The 15,005-nt window shown below is 44.2% G+C and overlaps 1 protein-coding gene across 6 annotated transcripts in view; it reads right to left on the reverse strand.

Annotated features, from left to right (window-relative positions):
- The window catches only part of Fmo4 (flavin containing dimethylaniline monoxygenase 4), a 32,616-nt gene extending 24,220 nt beyond the window's left edge, over positions 1-8,396 (reverse strand). For all 6 annotated transcript variants that reach the window (XR_013155651.1, XM_076872826.2, XM_076872825.2 and 3 more), the window contains exon 1: positions 8,191-8,396. The gene's annotated coding sequence lies outside the window, so the exon portion shown is untranslated. The remainder of the gene's footprint in view (positions 1-8,190) is intronic.
- Between the last annotated feature and the right edge of the window lie 6,609 nt (positions 8,397-15,005).

Here is a 15,005-nt window from a genome sequence, read left to right on the forward strand (position 1 = left end):
CTTTTTAAAAAAGAGCAAATATTAAAGTTCTTGGGGTTCAGGGAGGACCTGGGAATGTCCTTCAGAAATGTCCTGTAGGAAGTTTATTCAAAGAAATATTCAGAGAAAGCTTCCCAAATCCAGAGAAGGATACAAATGTTCAAGAACAGGAAGGTCAAAGTCAACCAGTCAAGTTTAACTCACCCAAGTTTACCCCAAGGCATTTTATAATCAAGCCCCCTCAAGCAACAGCTAAAGAGAAGTTTCTCAAGACACATGGGGTGCCCCAGTTCATCTGACAGCTGGCTTCGCAGTAGAAACCTTGTAAGCCAGGAGCTAGTGGCATGATATTTTCATAGTACTGAAGAAAAAAAAAAACAGAAATCCAAAACAAACCCCAAATAATGTAAAATAATAATACACTACTCGAGTATTCACTTAATCACCAACAAAGATTATCGGAGAGGGAAAAATAAAGAAAGGTACTACAAAAAAACCAGAAAACAAGTCACACAGTGGTTCCAGTACGACCTTACCTGTAAGTCATTACCATAAAGGGAAATGTATTGAATTCCTCAATTAAAAGACAAAGTGACCAGATGGACATAAAAGTAAGGCCCAACTCTGTTGCTTACAAGAAACTCACTTCCCCTCTGAGGACACTCATGGACAGACGGTGAAAGGATGCAATGAGATGTGCCGGGCAAGTGGAAGCCAAAAGAAGGCAGGAGCGGCCAGACCCATATCAGACAAACTAGACTGCAAATCAGTCAAAAGAGACAAGGTCATCCCATAATGATAAAGAGGTCGATTCAGCATAAAGAAAAAACAATTCTAAATATACATGCTCCTCATATCAGAGCACCTGGATTTATAAAACATGTATTAATAGACCTAGAGAGAGAGAGAGTCAGACAGACTGACAGACACACAGAGAGACAGACTCCAGAAGAACCATAGTTGAGGACTTTAACTCCTCCACCTTCATCAATGATCATCCAGACAGAAAATCAACAAAGAAATAGAGTCGAACTACCCTACACCAAATAGACCTAAAAGACACCTAGAGACCACTCTATCCAACAGATGATGGATACACACTTTTTTCTCATCAGTGCATGGAACATTCTAGAGAACAGATCACATGATAGGTCATAAAAAAGTCTAAAAAAAAAATGAGATCATATACAGTATTCTTTTGACCAAAATACAATAAAGCTAGAAATCAATAACAAGAAAAACTTTGGGAACTATACAAATACATGGAAATTACTTTAGATCAACTGAGTCACAGTCCCAGCTAAACATTTCTTGAAACAAATGAAAATGGAGATACAACATACCCAAACCTATGAGATAACAGCAAAAGCAAAAGTTTTTAGCAATCAATGCCCACATCAAAAAAGTAGAAAGATCTTAAACAACCTATCACTGCATCTCAAAGAACTAGAAAAACAAGGACAAACTAACCCAAAATCAGTAGAAGGAAAGAAATAATAAAGATCAGAGCAGAAATGAATGAGTCAGACACTAAAAAGCAATACATAAGATTAATGAAACAAAGAGCTAGCTCTTTGAAGAGAAACAAAATAGACAAACCCTCAGCTATAACTAAGAAGAGCAGAGAAAGGACTCAAAATCAGTGATGGAGAGGGAGACATTACAACCGACACCACAGAAATACAAAGATATTAGTGATTTTTAAGAACAACTATGTGCCAATAAATTTGATAATCTATAAGAAATGGATAAATTCCTAGGTAAAAATCTTACCAAGACTGAAACATGAATAAATAGAAAACCTGAACAAACCAATACCAAGTAACTCATTACTTGGTATTGTATCAGTAATACAAAGCTTCTCATCAAGGAGAAGCCCACAACCAGTTGGCTTCACTGCTGATTTTTTATGTTTTTGGTACTAGATATTTAGCTCACTGATGTACATCCCTGACCCATTTTTTTAAAAAAAATTTGAGACAGGATTTTTCTAAATTGCTTTGAGCCTCACTAAATTGCTGAGGCTGACTTTGAACTTGTGATCCTCCTGCCTCAGCCTCCTGAGCTGCTGGGATGACAGGCATGTGCCACTGTACCCGGCTTTACTGCTGAATTCCACCAAACATTTAAAGATGTAAAACAATAGAAGAAGAAAGAATTCTTCCAAAGACATTTGATGAGCCTGGGATTATCCTGACACCAAAATCTGACAAGGACGCAATAATAATGACCACCACCACTACCACCACCATCCCCCCAAAAAGAAAAAAAGCTATAGGCCAGTATCCTTGATGACCATATATGCAAAAAATCCTCCATAAAATTCTAGCAAACCAAATATAACAACATATTAAAAAGATTATGCACCATGACCAAATGGGATTGATCCCTGGAATGCAAGGATGGTTCATTATATTCAAATGTGACTATGGAAAATGGATCAATAAAATTCAACATCTTTTCATGATAAAAATGCTAAATGAATTAGGCACATAAGGAATGTACCTCTGTACAATAAAGACCATTTATAATAAGCCAACAGTTGACATTATATTGCATGGGGAAAAGATGAAAACTTTTCAAGATCTGAAGCAAGACAAGGATGCCTGCTTTACCATCCTCTTCTACATAGTGCTGGAAGTCCTAGCCAGGGCAGTCAGTCAGAGAAAAAAAAACAAAGGGAATCCAAGTTGGAAAAAATGTCAAATTATCACTGTTTGCATAATTTGATTTTTTAAAAAAAATTTTAGTTGTCAGTGGACCTTTATTTTATTTATTTATATGTGCTGCTAAGGATTGAACCCAGGGCCTCACACATGCTAGGCAAGCACTCTACCACTGAGCCACAACCCCAGCCCCAGATGACATGGTTTTATATACAGAAAACTCTAAAAAACACAACCAAAAATGATTAGAACTAATAAATGAGTTCACCAAAGTTGTAAGATATAAAATCACATACAAAAATCATTAGTGTTACTATATGTCAATGACAGACTATCTGATACAGAAATCAAGAAAATCATCCAATGTACATAGCTGCAAAAAGAAAGCAAATACCTAGGAATACATTTTCCAAAGAGGTGAAAAATCTATGATGAAAATTATAAAACATTAATGAAAAAAATTGAAGGGGACATAAAAAAGTGGAAAGATATCTGATATTCAAGGATTGGAAGAATCAATAGTTTTAAAATGCTCGTACTACCCAAGGTGATTTATAAATTCAATGAAATTCATATTAAAATGCCGATGATTCCAGGTACTGTGGCACACACATGTAATCCCAGTGGCTTGGGAGGTTGAAGCAGGAGGATGGCAAGTTCAAGGCCAACCTCAGCAACTTAGGGAGACCCTAAGTAGTGAGACCCTGTCGGATGTGGCTCAGTGGTAAAGTGCCCTGGGTTCAATCCCCAGTACCCCAAATTAAACCAACCAACCAACCAGCCACTGCCCCAAACAATGGTGTTCTTCACAGAGCTAGAAAAAAGGCAATTCTAAATTTCTATGGAACCACACAAAATCCTGAAGTCAAAGCCATTTTGAGCCAAAAGAACCAAGCAGCATATAGAATACTACCTGACTTCAACACGTACTGGTCATCAACAGCATGGGATTGACATGAAAGCGGACATGTGGAAGAATGTGGAAGGTAATACGCAGCCTAGAAGCAAAGCCATGATTTTATAGCCAACCAAGGGGCTACGAACACATACGGGAGGAAGGACAGTCCTTTCACCAAATAGTGCTGGGGAAATGAAGAGATCCACATGCAGAAGAGAGAAGCTAGACCCCCGTCCCGTACCAGTTACTGAGATCAGTGCAAAACGGATTAACACTTCAGTGTGAGTAAGATCTGGCTATGAGGCTCCTAGAAAAAAATCCCAGGGGGCGGTGCGGTATGCTTCAAGACATTGGCTCAGGCAGGGATATTTTTTACAAGACCCAAGAGCACAGGATATGAAAGCAAAACCAGACAAATGGTATTACATAAATCTAAAAACTGCACGTGGAAGGAAACAATCAACATAATGCAGAGACAACCTGCAGAGTGGGAGAAAACCTCTGTAATGTGTACATCTGATAAGGGGTTGATATCCAGAATGTGTAAGAGAATCTATAAGGAACTCCAAAAGCTCAGTAGCAAAAACACCCCCAAATGAACCAATTAAAAATGGGCAATAGACCTAAATAGACATTTCTCAAAAGAAGACATACAAATGACCAAGAGGTAGATGAACAAATGCTCAACATCACTAACTCTCAGGAAAATGCAAATCAAAATCACAATATCACCTCACCCCACTCTTGAGAAAGAATGGCTAAATATCAAAAAGACTAAAGACAGGGGCTGGGGTTGTGACTTAGAGGTAGAGCACTTGCCTAGCATGCGTGAGGCACTGGGTTCAATCCTCAGCACCACATAAGAATAAAATAAAGGTATTATGTCCACCTATAACTAACTATATATATGTATTTTATATATATATATGTGTGTGTGTGTGTGTGTGTGTGTGTGTGTGTGTATAAAATAGTTATATATTTCAAGACTAAAGACAATACATCTGGTGAGAATGTGCACACTGTTGGGAATGTCAGCCAGCATAGCTTTATGGAAAACAGTGTGCAGTTCTTAAAAAAAAAATAAAGCTAAGTCTGCCATATGACCCAGCACTCCCACTGCAGGGCATACATCCAAAGAGAATGAGATCAGTACCTTGAAGAGACAGCCACACTCCCATGTTCTTTGGGGTACTATTGTGATAGCCAAGAAATGGAAACAAGTGTCCACCAACTGACAAATGGAAAGTGTGGCATATATACACAATGGGATACCTCTCCTCCACAAGAATAATGAAGTCCTTTTATTTGCAGGAGGGCGGATAGGAATGGAGATCATTATGCAGAAAGACAAGTCTCACTCCTATGGACTGGGTGGGGATCCTTGACCCTGTGCAGAGGCAGGACTGATGGACACACTGGAGAACAGAATCCCCTAGAGAGCCATGTGGGCCATTCTGGAGTCCAAGGCGAGGTCAAGTGGAAACGAGGAGGCTTGTGCTTGTCAGGGACACTGGAGCAGGGGTGGCCGGGGTTCAGTGCAGCTGTCTCGCCTCACTCAGGTAACCAGTTATTCCAGTAACCCAGGTTCCCGTCGTGATGAGGCTCTCGACACGTCTAGTGGACTTAGTCGCAAGGGTTGTTTTTCCCTGCGATTTCCTTGGCCAGTTCAGAAAACACAACACAAGCAGTCATTGAGACCTCCACGTATTTAACTGCTTTACAAGATACTCTCATTTGCTTTTGCCTTTGAGGATAGGATACTTTTTGAGTTGGGATCTGGCTATGTATCCTCTGTGTGATTTTGTAGTCTGGTGCCACTTGCCACAGTGGTGTCTGGCTTGGTAGTGGGGAGTGGGTGAGAGAGCAGATAGTCATGGAGCCACAGAGCAACCCGGGGGGAAAGCACGGCATCCTCCTCAGCTTAAGCAAAGGCAGCCCTGCTAAGGAGAGGCAGAGTCCACTCCACACATGGGTCTCTTTCTCTGAGGCCAGGAAGTCACGTGACGTTGGTCAGAGAGCCTGAGGGGTCCTGTGACTTGCAGGACCTCTTTCCCTATGCTCAGGTTTGTGCGGACACTTGGCATGGGCCTGGGGAGTTTGCCCCTAGGGTTCTTGAACTTGCCTCTTAATCAGATCAGAAGCTCAGGCACACACACACTGAATGTCTCTTCTGTATTATGGAGAGCAAGGAAGGCTCCTGGGCCCACAGACCCTTAGACTCAACTGGTTCTGGCAGATTCATGGACTCACAGTGAGAATCAGAGGGACTTCCTGGGGTTGCCTGTTACAAATTTATTGGTTGTTCTGCCCTTCATAAGGTTGCGATCTCCATAACCGGCTCAATATCTGTCGCAAAACGTACTCCTCTTTCAGACTCTTGGTTTATTTGGGAGAACCAAGTAGGCTGCAAGGAGAGTGAACTTTTGAAGTCATTAGGATGGGTCTGAACTTTGTCTCTGCTGCTGACTTGACACATGAACCTTTAAAAACTACAGAATCACTCTTACCTACATTATTTGTAAGGTAGGAAAAATACCTAAGCTAAAGGACTGTGTATTAGACAAGGTGATATCATTTACACAAAAGTGCCTAGCATAAAACATTTACTCAGTGTTCATTATCATCTCTCTCCCTCCCTCCTTTCTCCCTAGAAAAGACAGCTCAGACAGAAGAAATTCATCTACACACTTGGAAAAGAGGAGGCAAACACTGTGAAAGGCTTGTAACAGCAGCTTCTAACAGGAAGTAAATGGCCTCTACCAAAAAGAAACTGGACTTTCTTTTTTTTGGGGGGGGGGGAGTTGAACTCAGGGGCACTTGACCACTGAGCCACATCCCCAGCCCTATTTTGTATTTTATTTAGAGACAGGGTCTCACTGAGTTGCTTAGCGCCTCACTTTTTGCTGAGGCTGGCTTTGAACTCACGATCCTCCTGCCTTAGTCTCCTGAGCTGCTGGGATTACAGGCATGAAACTGCTAGGCCCTTGGGTGAAAGTCTGGCACTGGCAGATCTCTGCTGTGCTCTGTCATTAACAACACACGCAAAAGTAGTCATTTATTGAATTGGTAAAGTGAGAAATACACTGAACTGAACAGACAGGTGGCAAATGAATTCATTCAACATGTGTGCCCTGGGTACCCAAGTGTAGGGCCCCAAACAGGTAGGACTCAGTGATTACATAAAAGCAACAAAGTCTTATAAATCAAAAACAACAAAAAAAGCCACAGTGACGGCCCTCACGGAGACACTGCCGGGTGGAGAAAGGATGGCGGTCAAACAACGCATGTGAAAGGCCTGTAACAGCAGCATGCTCTGGGTACGAAGGCTTGCGGGCCTGGGACACAACAGGGCTGGGCAGGAACACGAATCTGTTAAAGGCTGACTAGAGAACGTACTGATGGCCAAAAAATTGGGGACTTGTATCTTTTAAAATTAACTCATTTACAAACTACACAATTTTGAGTGGGGGCGGTCCTTTCAAAATATGCTTTAAATCAGTTTGGGAAGGTCACCAACAAACCTGAAATAGAGAGGTCTGAGCTCTGCTTCTGCTTCTGCTTCTGCCTCTCACCAGCTGATGGGACCTTGCACAGAACACCAGATTTCTTTGTGCCATAGTTTTCACATTTGTGAATTTTTCTCTTTCTTCCTTTCCAGCTTGAAAGGATTGGTTTTTGTGTGTGTGTGTGTGTCTGAAAACCAGGTAATTAGTTCCCCAAATCTAACCAGAAACAAAACCAAAGGTGAACTCCAAGGGAGGGAGTGCTGTGGTCTGGAGAGCTGGGACCCTGTGCGCAAAGGCTGCTTGTCCTTTGGCAGAAAGAGCCCTGCTTTTTGTTTTATATTCATTTTTAAAATTTAAAAATTTGTTCTAATTAGTTACACATGAGAGTCGAGTGCATTTTGACACTGTTCACAAACGGAGCACCACTTCCCTTGCTCCGGCTGGACCTGGTGCAGTCACAGGGGCCTGTAATCACAGGTGTGTACAGGTAAGGATGTCCTCCCAGTCCTGCGTCCTCCCCTTTCCAGCCCCTCCCTCCCCTTACTCCCCTCTGCACCATCCAAAGTTCCTTCCTTCTCCCCACCCCCCACTATGGATCAGCATCTGCTTATCAGAGAAAACACTTGGCCTTTGGCTTTGGGGATTGCAGTCCTGCTTTTTGAACTGGACCTTTGAACAGCAGGAACCTGCGCCCCATACTACCCCCCAGCCCTCGTCTTCTGGGACCTGGAGAGCCGTGGGTGGTTTGCACACGGCATCACGTGTGGGCTTTGCGATCTCATCAGCCGCGTTTCTCCTCCTGTGCCCCGTGGTCTCGCAGATTCCCAGCCGCCACCTGTGGAGTGTCTGGGTTTCCAGAGCCTGGCTCTGCTGTCATTCCCAAGAGGAAACCCGAGGCACGCTGGACTCAGGCAGTCCAGGACTCTGTTGTTCTCAGGGACAGCTTCTTCCCACCCCCACCGTGACCCTGGTCTCCTGAGCACTTCCCTTGGCTTCCTGACTTGCTAACTGTGCTGCCGTGACCTGCACCGGAGGCTCCGGTCACTGGCCTCCTCCGCGAATGGGCTTTGCCAGAACGGCGTCCCCCGCAAGCGCAGTTCCTGCAAACATTTTCCCTGAAAACAAACCCCAGGACACTTACCTCCTTACATGGAGCAGACGCCCGAGCCGAACAGCCAGAGAGGGCCTCTCTCTGCCCCCCTCTCCCTGAAACCCAAATTACTTGTCCTAAGAGTAAACCTCAGGCTGACTTTGATCACAGCCCTCTCTGCCTAAAAGCACAGCGACTGGCCTCTCAGGCTGGTGACAGCAGGAAGCGTTCGCTCTCAAAAGTTGGTAGGGACCGGAGCTCGGGCCTGCGCGGTCCTGGAGGGCTGGGCGACGGTGAAAGCGGCCTTGGGATTGGAGGGACCGGCGTCTCCTGCGGTCCCAGGCACAGGGCCCGGGAGGCAGGCGCGCTGTGCCTCGGGCGCCGGCAGGGGGCGCCAGACAGCCCCCACCCCCGCCCCACCCCGCCGGCCCAACCAACTGGGCACAAACTTCTCACCCTGACTCCTAACTTGGCCTCTTGGAGCATCAGGTGCGGTCGAAAAAGATAGAGCAATTTAGGTGACCTGCACCAAGAGGCTCCAATCAGGTTGTTCCACGGCTGGCGTTTCCCCGACTCCCTGAGTGTGAGTCTAAAACTGAGGAGTCACAAGGAGTTCCAGCGGGATCATCCTTCAGCTTGGGTCAGCAGAGGGAGCTGGTGAGGTGTGTCTGGGAAAGCCTAAGACGACCTTCAGACATCCACTCAGTCCAGAGGAACAGGAGGACCGCAGTGGAGGTACCCCGCATTCCTGTTCTCTGCACCCAGGCTGGGAACCTAGCATTGCAGACCGTCTTAGGTCTTGTGTCTGGGGACATTTTCCCACACGGCCCTCTAGAAGTTTCTGAACCAGGAGTCACAAATTGCAAACGTCTACAGGAAGGCCAGAAGTGGGTCCGATAAAGTCTGACTGGAAGCAGCACCTGTGGATTTCGTTTAGAGAAATGTTGCCAATATCACAAGGCTTTAGGCTCAACAGAAGCCTCAGATCCAGATGTTAATCTGTTGGTAACAAATTAATTTTTTTTTCTTTTGCAAAATATAAAGAGACAGTTGAAACTGTTGAAGAACCTGTTTCATTAAGGAACAACAATGTATCAAAGAGGTTACCACCCACACATGCTCTCCCCACCACCACCCCCATGCTCTGCCCCCCACCGCTCTCCCCCGACCCCGTTGGCTCTTGCCAAACCATCTGAAAATAATCTGGAAACATGGGCTTCAGCATGGGTCTCACAAGCAAGGGCACATGCCCTGCCAATCATATTATCAGTTCCACACTCCATGTAAGAAAGTCTATATAAATTTAATATATAGTCCAACATATAGTCTACTTTAAAATTCCTCCACAAAATGCAGAATGTCCAAAGCGTCCTAGTGGTGTGCTGGAGTTGGCTTGTAGTGAGAGAATGTATACACCTCTTCCAACTCTGAGTTTGAGAACATCAAGAGACTTTGGTCACCGTCAGAAAATTTACACAATGAAAATTGGCAAATGGTCTGGTTGGCTGCCTGCACTCTGAGCCAGTCTTAAACATTTACCAGCACCCTCACCTTTTTTTTTTTTTTTTTTTTTTTTTTTTTTTTTTTTTTTTTTTTTTAGAAACAGCTTTATTGAAGTATGACTGATATACAAAAATACCTGGGCACATTTAAAGTACACAATTTGATGAGTCTATTAGGACTGAATATAAACATGAAACCACAAAGGTAATGAACAAGAAAGGTAATGAACATATTCATCACCTTTAAAAGTTTCCTCTGTGTGTGTGTGTTGGGGGCGGGTGTGTGTGTGTGTGTAAGAATACATAACAGGAGATCTTCCATCTTATTGTTCAAGCACACAATACTGTATTATTAGTTACCTGCTGTGTTCTATAGCTGATCTCCTGAGCTTTTTCACCTTTCATTTTGAAAGAGTCTGTCAACTCTCCATTCCCTCCCACTCTCAGCCCCTGCCAACTGCCCTTCTCTCTGCTTCTATGAATTCAACCATGTTAGATAATTTATGTAAGTAGAATCATGCTGTGTCTGTGTGCGACTAGCCGGTTTTGCATAGCATAATCTTCTCCAAGCTCATCCATGTCCTACTTAAGGCAGAATTTCCTTTTTTCAGGCTTAATAATGTTCTATGGTGTGTATATTTCACATTTTCCTTAACCATTCATCTGTTGATGGGCATTTGTTCACCATATTTAGCTATTGTGAACAATGCTACAAGGAAGGGGAGAGTGGAGGTGTGAGACCCTGGTTTCAGTTTTGCTACATGTACACCCCAAAGTGATCCTGGTGCATCATATACCATTATACTTTTGATTTTTTGAGGACTTTTCACACTGTTTTCCATAATAACTCACCATTTTGTATTCCTACCAAGATCATGGCCGTCTTCACGTCCTTCCTGGTGTGTGTTAGCTTTGTTTATGATAATAGCTATCCTGTCAGGTGTGGGGTGTTAAATCCTTGTGGTTTCAATGGTTTTACCTAACAATTACTGGTGCTGAGCACCTTTACCTCTTGGTCATTTGTGTGTTTTATTTGGAGAATGTTACGTCCTTTGCCAATTTTAGAATCAGTTATTTGGTTTTTGGCTTCTGACCTCTTCTCAGATACGTGGTTCGCGGTCTTTCTCCCTCCCACAGACTGCCTTTTCTTTGCAGTATGCAAGACGTGTAGTGTGGTGGGATTCCACTTGTCTGGTTTTGCTTTTGCTGCCTGTTCTTTTGGAACCTGTTATGGTTTGGAAGTGAGGTGTTTCCTAAAAGCTCCTGTTCGTGCAGGAGTGCTCCGAGGTGAGATGACTGGTCTGTGAGAGCCGTCACCTGATGAACCCATCCGAGTTTGAATGGGCTGACTGGTGGTACCTGTAGACAGGTGGGGCAGGGCTGAGGAGGTGATCACTGGGGGCTGTCCTGGAGGTGCATCTTCCCTGTGACCCTTCCCACCTGTGCTTCCTGACCCCACCACGAGCTGAGCAGCTCCTCTGCTGGGTCCTTTCCCCATGTTTGCTGTTTCGCTTTGGGCCCAGAGCAATGGAGTCAGCCATCTATGGACTGAGACCTCTGAAATCATGAACCTCAGATAAATGTGTCCTCCTCTAACTTATTCTTTTCAGGTATTTTGGTTACAGTGATGCCAAAGTTGGCTAATACAGTGTCATAGCCCAAATTTCATTGCCAAGACCAATGTCAAGAAGGATATAATGAGAAGTTGGCTGTTTGCACGTAGATTGCTTTGGGAAGTGTGGATATTTTAGCAATATTAAGTCTTCTAACCCATGTTTGCATTTAATTATTTAACCTGTTTTAGTCGATGTTTGTGTATGGTGTAAGATAAAGGCATTCTTTTGCATGAGGATTTCCAGTTTCTTGGCCGTATTTATTAAAGAGACTCTCTCCTGTTGTATATGCTTGGCACTCTTATCAGACGACCGTGTGTTTGTGGGTTTGTTTTGGGAACTGCATCCTGTTCTGTTGGTCTCTATGTCTGCCTTTATGCCAGCACCACATTGTTTTAATTACTAGAGTGTCATAGTATCATTTTAAACCAGGAAGTGTGATATCTACAGTTTCCTTCTTTCTCAAGATTGCCTTGGCTCTTTGCAGTGTTTTGTGGTTCCGTGAGAATTTTAGATTGTTTTTCTTTTCTATCTCTCTAATCCAGGAAGAGTGTCTCACTGTTAGGCAGTAGTTTAATAATGAGCAGTGAAGCATGAACCAATAGCACAGCAGGGCACAGAGTTTCTCTGAATTGCCTTTTTTTTTTTACACATCTGACAGGCAAAGGCTGCAGAAGGTGGACTCTGGTTCTCCTGGTGAACACCAGACAGTTATCAGTTTGGAAGCAGAAAACTTTAATGGTCGTTCCCTGCTTGGAGACATGTACTCTGTCTTGAGAGTGTGCTTATTTGAGCCTTACTTATTTCACCTACAATAAAATTTGCTTGCTTGATTTTCATGGGACACAAGAACGGAGGTCTGAATCGTCAGCTCCCACTCTTCTGTGACACCCAACGTGGTGCCTAGACTCAGATTGACAGTGCCCTCTGCAGGAAGGTGCTTGCAGTTCACCTCTTCACCTCCGGGTTTTGGCTGAGGCTAAACCCAGCTTGGCAACTCTGATGCCTTCCTTTGGCCTTGGACTTCTCTGTGAACTCTTTCCTCTGCCAACATTCCCTCCATGTATCACACCTACGTTCTGCCTGCCCTTGTCATCTTGTTGCAGTTACTCAACTTTATGGCAGTCAGTGACCAAATTGGCACCTTGTGTTTTCCACTCACAAACTTAGGTTCTCTTTACTCTCTAGCTCCTTTTTTTTCCCTTTTGATTTTTTTCTGGCATCTTTCTTCCCACTGCTGCGCTGAATAGAAGTGGCAAGAGTGGGCACCTTGTCCTGTTCCCTAGGTTAGAGGGATAGCTTTCAGCTCCGCACCATTGCGTACTCTCCCATGGGCTGTCTGAATATGGCCTTTGGTATTTGAGTTAAATTCCTTCTACACTTAGTTTGTTGGGAGTTTGTTTTCTTTTAGTCAGAAAAAGGTGTTAAATTTTTTAAAAGCGTGTTCTCTGTCTATTGAGATGATTCTATGATTTTTATCCTTCAGAGTTAGAGAATGATCCAGGAGAAAGGGGACATGTAATGTTTTACCTTAATTGATTCTTTATGTTGAGCCACATACAACTCTTTTAGTTATGTTTTTCCTGAGAATGGAGTCAAGTTTATGGATTGCATTTGGCTGTGTGGTCTCTCTAGTCTTCCTGATTCTGCCACAGTTCTCCAGCTTCCAGAGAGTCCAGTCTAAGAGTGGTCAGTATGTTCCAGTTTGATAGTTCTGGAACTATTCTCTAGTAGCCTTTTCACTAAAGTCCTTATTTCTACTTGTTCCCCTGTAATTCATTCTCCAGAATGCTCTTTCTAAGTTTTAAAGTAGAGCTCAGCCCTCTGACATATAAGATGTTGAGTGAAGGGATCTGTTCTCAGAGTTAGAGAATGATCCAGTAGAAAGGGGGCAGTCTGCTTGAGGGGACAATTATCTGAGCAAAGTTCTTGGAAGTGTGGAAGGACGAGATCCATAGCCCAAGTGCAGGGGTGGGGCTTGGGGACACAGGTAGCCTGTGCTTACTAACAGGAGTGTATGGGCACAGCAGCAGGTGGACCCAGAGATGTGGAGGTGGAAATCTCTTGATGTTCTCTGTTAACTGTTGCTGTCTGCCCCTCAGAGAGTGGGGTGGGGGGAGTGGTATAGGTGTGTGGGGAGAGGAGAGAGACCTGGGAATGAAGGGATTAGGGGAACCTGGCAGGATTTGGGGCAGCAGGGTAGACTGGAGTCCAGGAGTGACCAGTTAGGGTGCTGAGTGCTTTTCTTCTATCTAAGGGCAGATGCTCAGAGGGAGGTTTGAAGAAGCTGGAAAGGTGGATTTTGACCAGAGCTGGAGTTCTGACATGCAAATATGAATGAATGAAAGGGGACAATGGAGTTGGGAGAGTAAGTGGATTTGACATTAGCTGGACTGAGGGTGATCTCTCTGAGACAGCTGACCCCATCCTCAGCTCCAAGCATAGGTGTTTTGGTCTAAGGTGAGTCCCAGCTCCCTTGCAAGTGATTGCCTTAGGAGGAGACACCAAAGCTACTGGGGATGGATATAAGATGCAAGGAGAGATTCACTGGAGACTTCAGTGTGTGTGTGTGTGTGTGTGTGTGTGTGTGTAAAAGCTGAGCTGATGTAACAAAGAGACCCCCTAAATACAATGGCTCAAATAAGATAAAAGTTCCTTCTGTCATGCAACAGCTTGACTAGTCTAGGGCCATAAAGTCACTTTGCAACCTGGGCTGTTCAGGAACCTTGTTCCTTCTATTTGGGTTGCTCTTTCATTTTTCAGGACTTTGTCCTTTTCTGCATGATTAACACTGGATTGCTGCCATGACCATGATGTAGCTCACACAGAAGAGAAAGCAAGGGCTATGTTACATACCTTATTTCTATTCACCTTCCCTTTGCAAGACTGGGGCCATGTGATCCTATTAGTGCAAAGGAGGCTGGGAAATGCAGTCACTAGCTAGGTGGCACATGACCAGGAGGGAGGGATAAACAGACCTTTGGATACCTGGAAAAGCTCTAGAAGTTCTTTTTCTCTCTTCTGAGGATTGTGGTCTGAGATTTTGGAAGCTGTCCTCTTATGCTGAGCATGGGGCTGCTCCAGGGATAAGGGCAGACCCATGGGAATCATGGAAGCCACTGGTTAAGTCAACGTGAAGCTCTGTGAGGCGGGAGGTACTGGGCCGCCATGCTGTGGAGGGAACACGGCTTGGGAAAGGCTGTGGCTTGGTCCAGGTCACACGGGTAGTAGTGGCAGAGCGCATGATCCTGAGCTCTGGGCCTGGTGCTCTAGCCCCTCCCCAGTGGGCATACCAAGAGGTCCAGAGCACTGGTCTGCAAGAAGGTAGGTTCAGTGCCAAAGGCTGGTCAGCGGGGGTGCTATTTGTATTCATAAAAAAGAGCTTCAGAAAATATAAAATTATCCTTGGAGATAAAATGCCTCAGAAGCCCTTCTGATTTAAAGGATGTGCAAGAAAGTCTGCGAAGCCAAGGTAGAAGTTCTCTCTATTTCTCTTTTGTTAGATTTCTGGGCAATAAATAATTTAGTTGTGTTTTTTTTTCTTTCTGGGATTATTTATTTAAATTTAAATTTAAAATCAGAATGCAATGTTTTAGCAGTGCTGGGGAGTGAACCAGGCCTTGTGCCTGCGGGGCAAGTGCTCTACTACTGCACTACACCCCCAGGCCTGATGCTGCTTTCTAGTATGACAGAATGGGGTGCTTTCTAGGCTGGGAATTCGTTTCTATCATGTCTGTTTTATACTTTGGCC

The sequence above is a fragment of the Callospermophilus lateralis genome, chromosome 13 (assembly GCF_048772815.1).
Source record: "Callospermophilus lateralis isolate mCalLat2 chromosome 13, mCalLat2.hap1, whole genome shotgun sequence".
Classification (NCBI taxonomy): Eukaryota; Metazoa; Chordata; class Mammalia; order Rodentia; family Sciuridae; genus Callospermophilus; species Callospermophilus lateralis.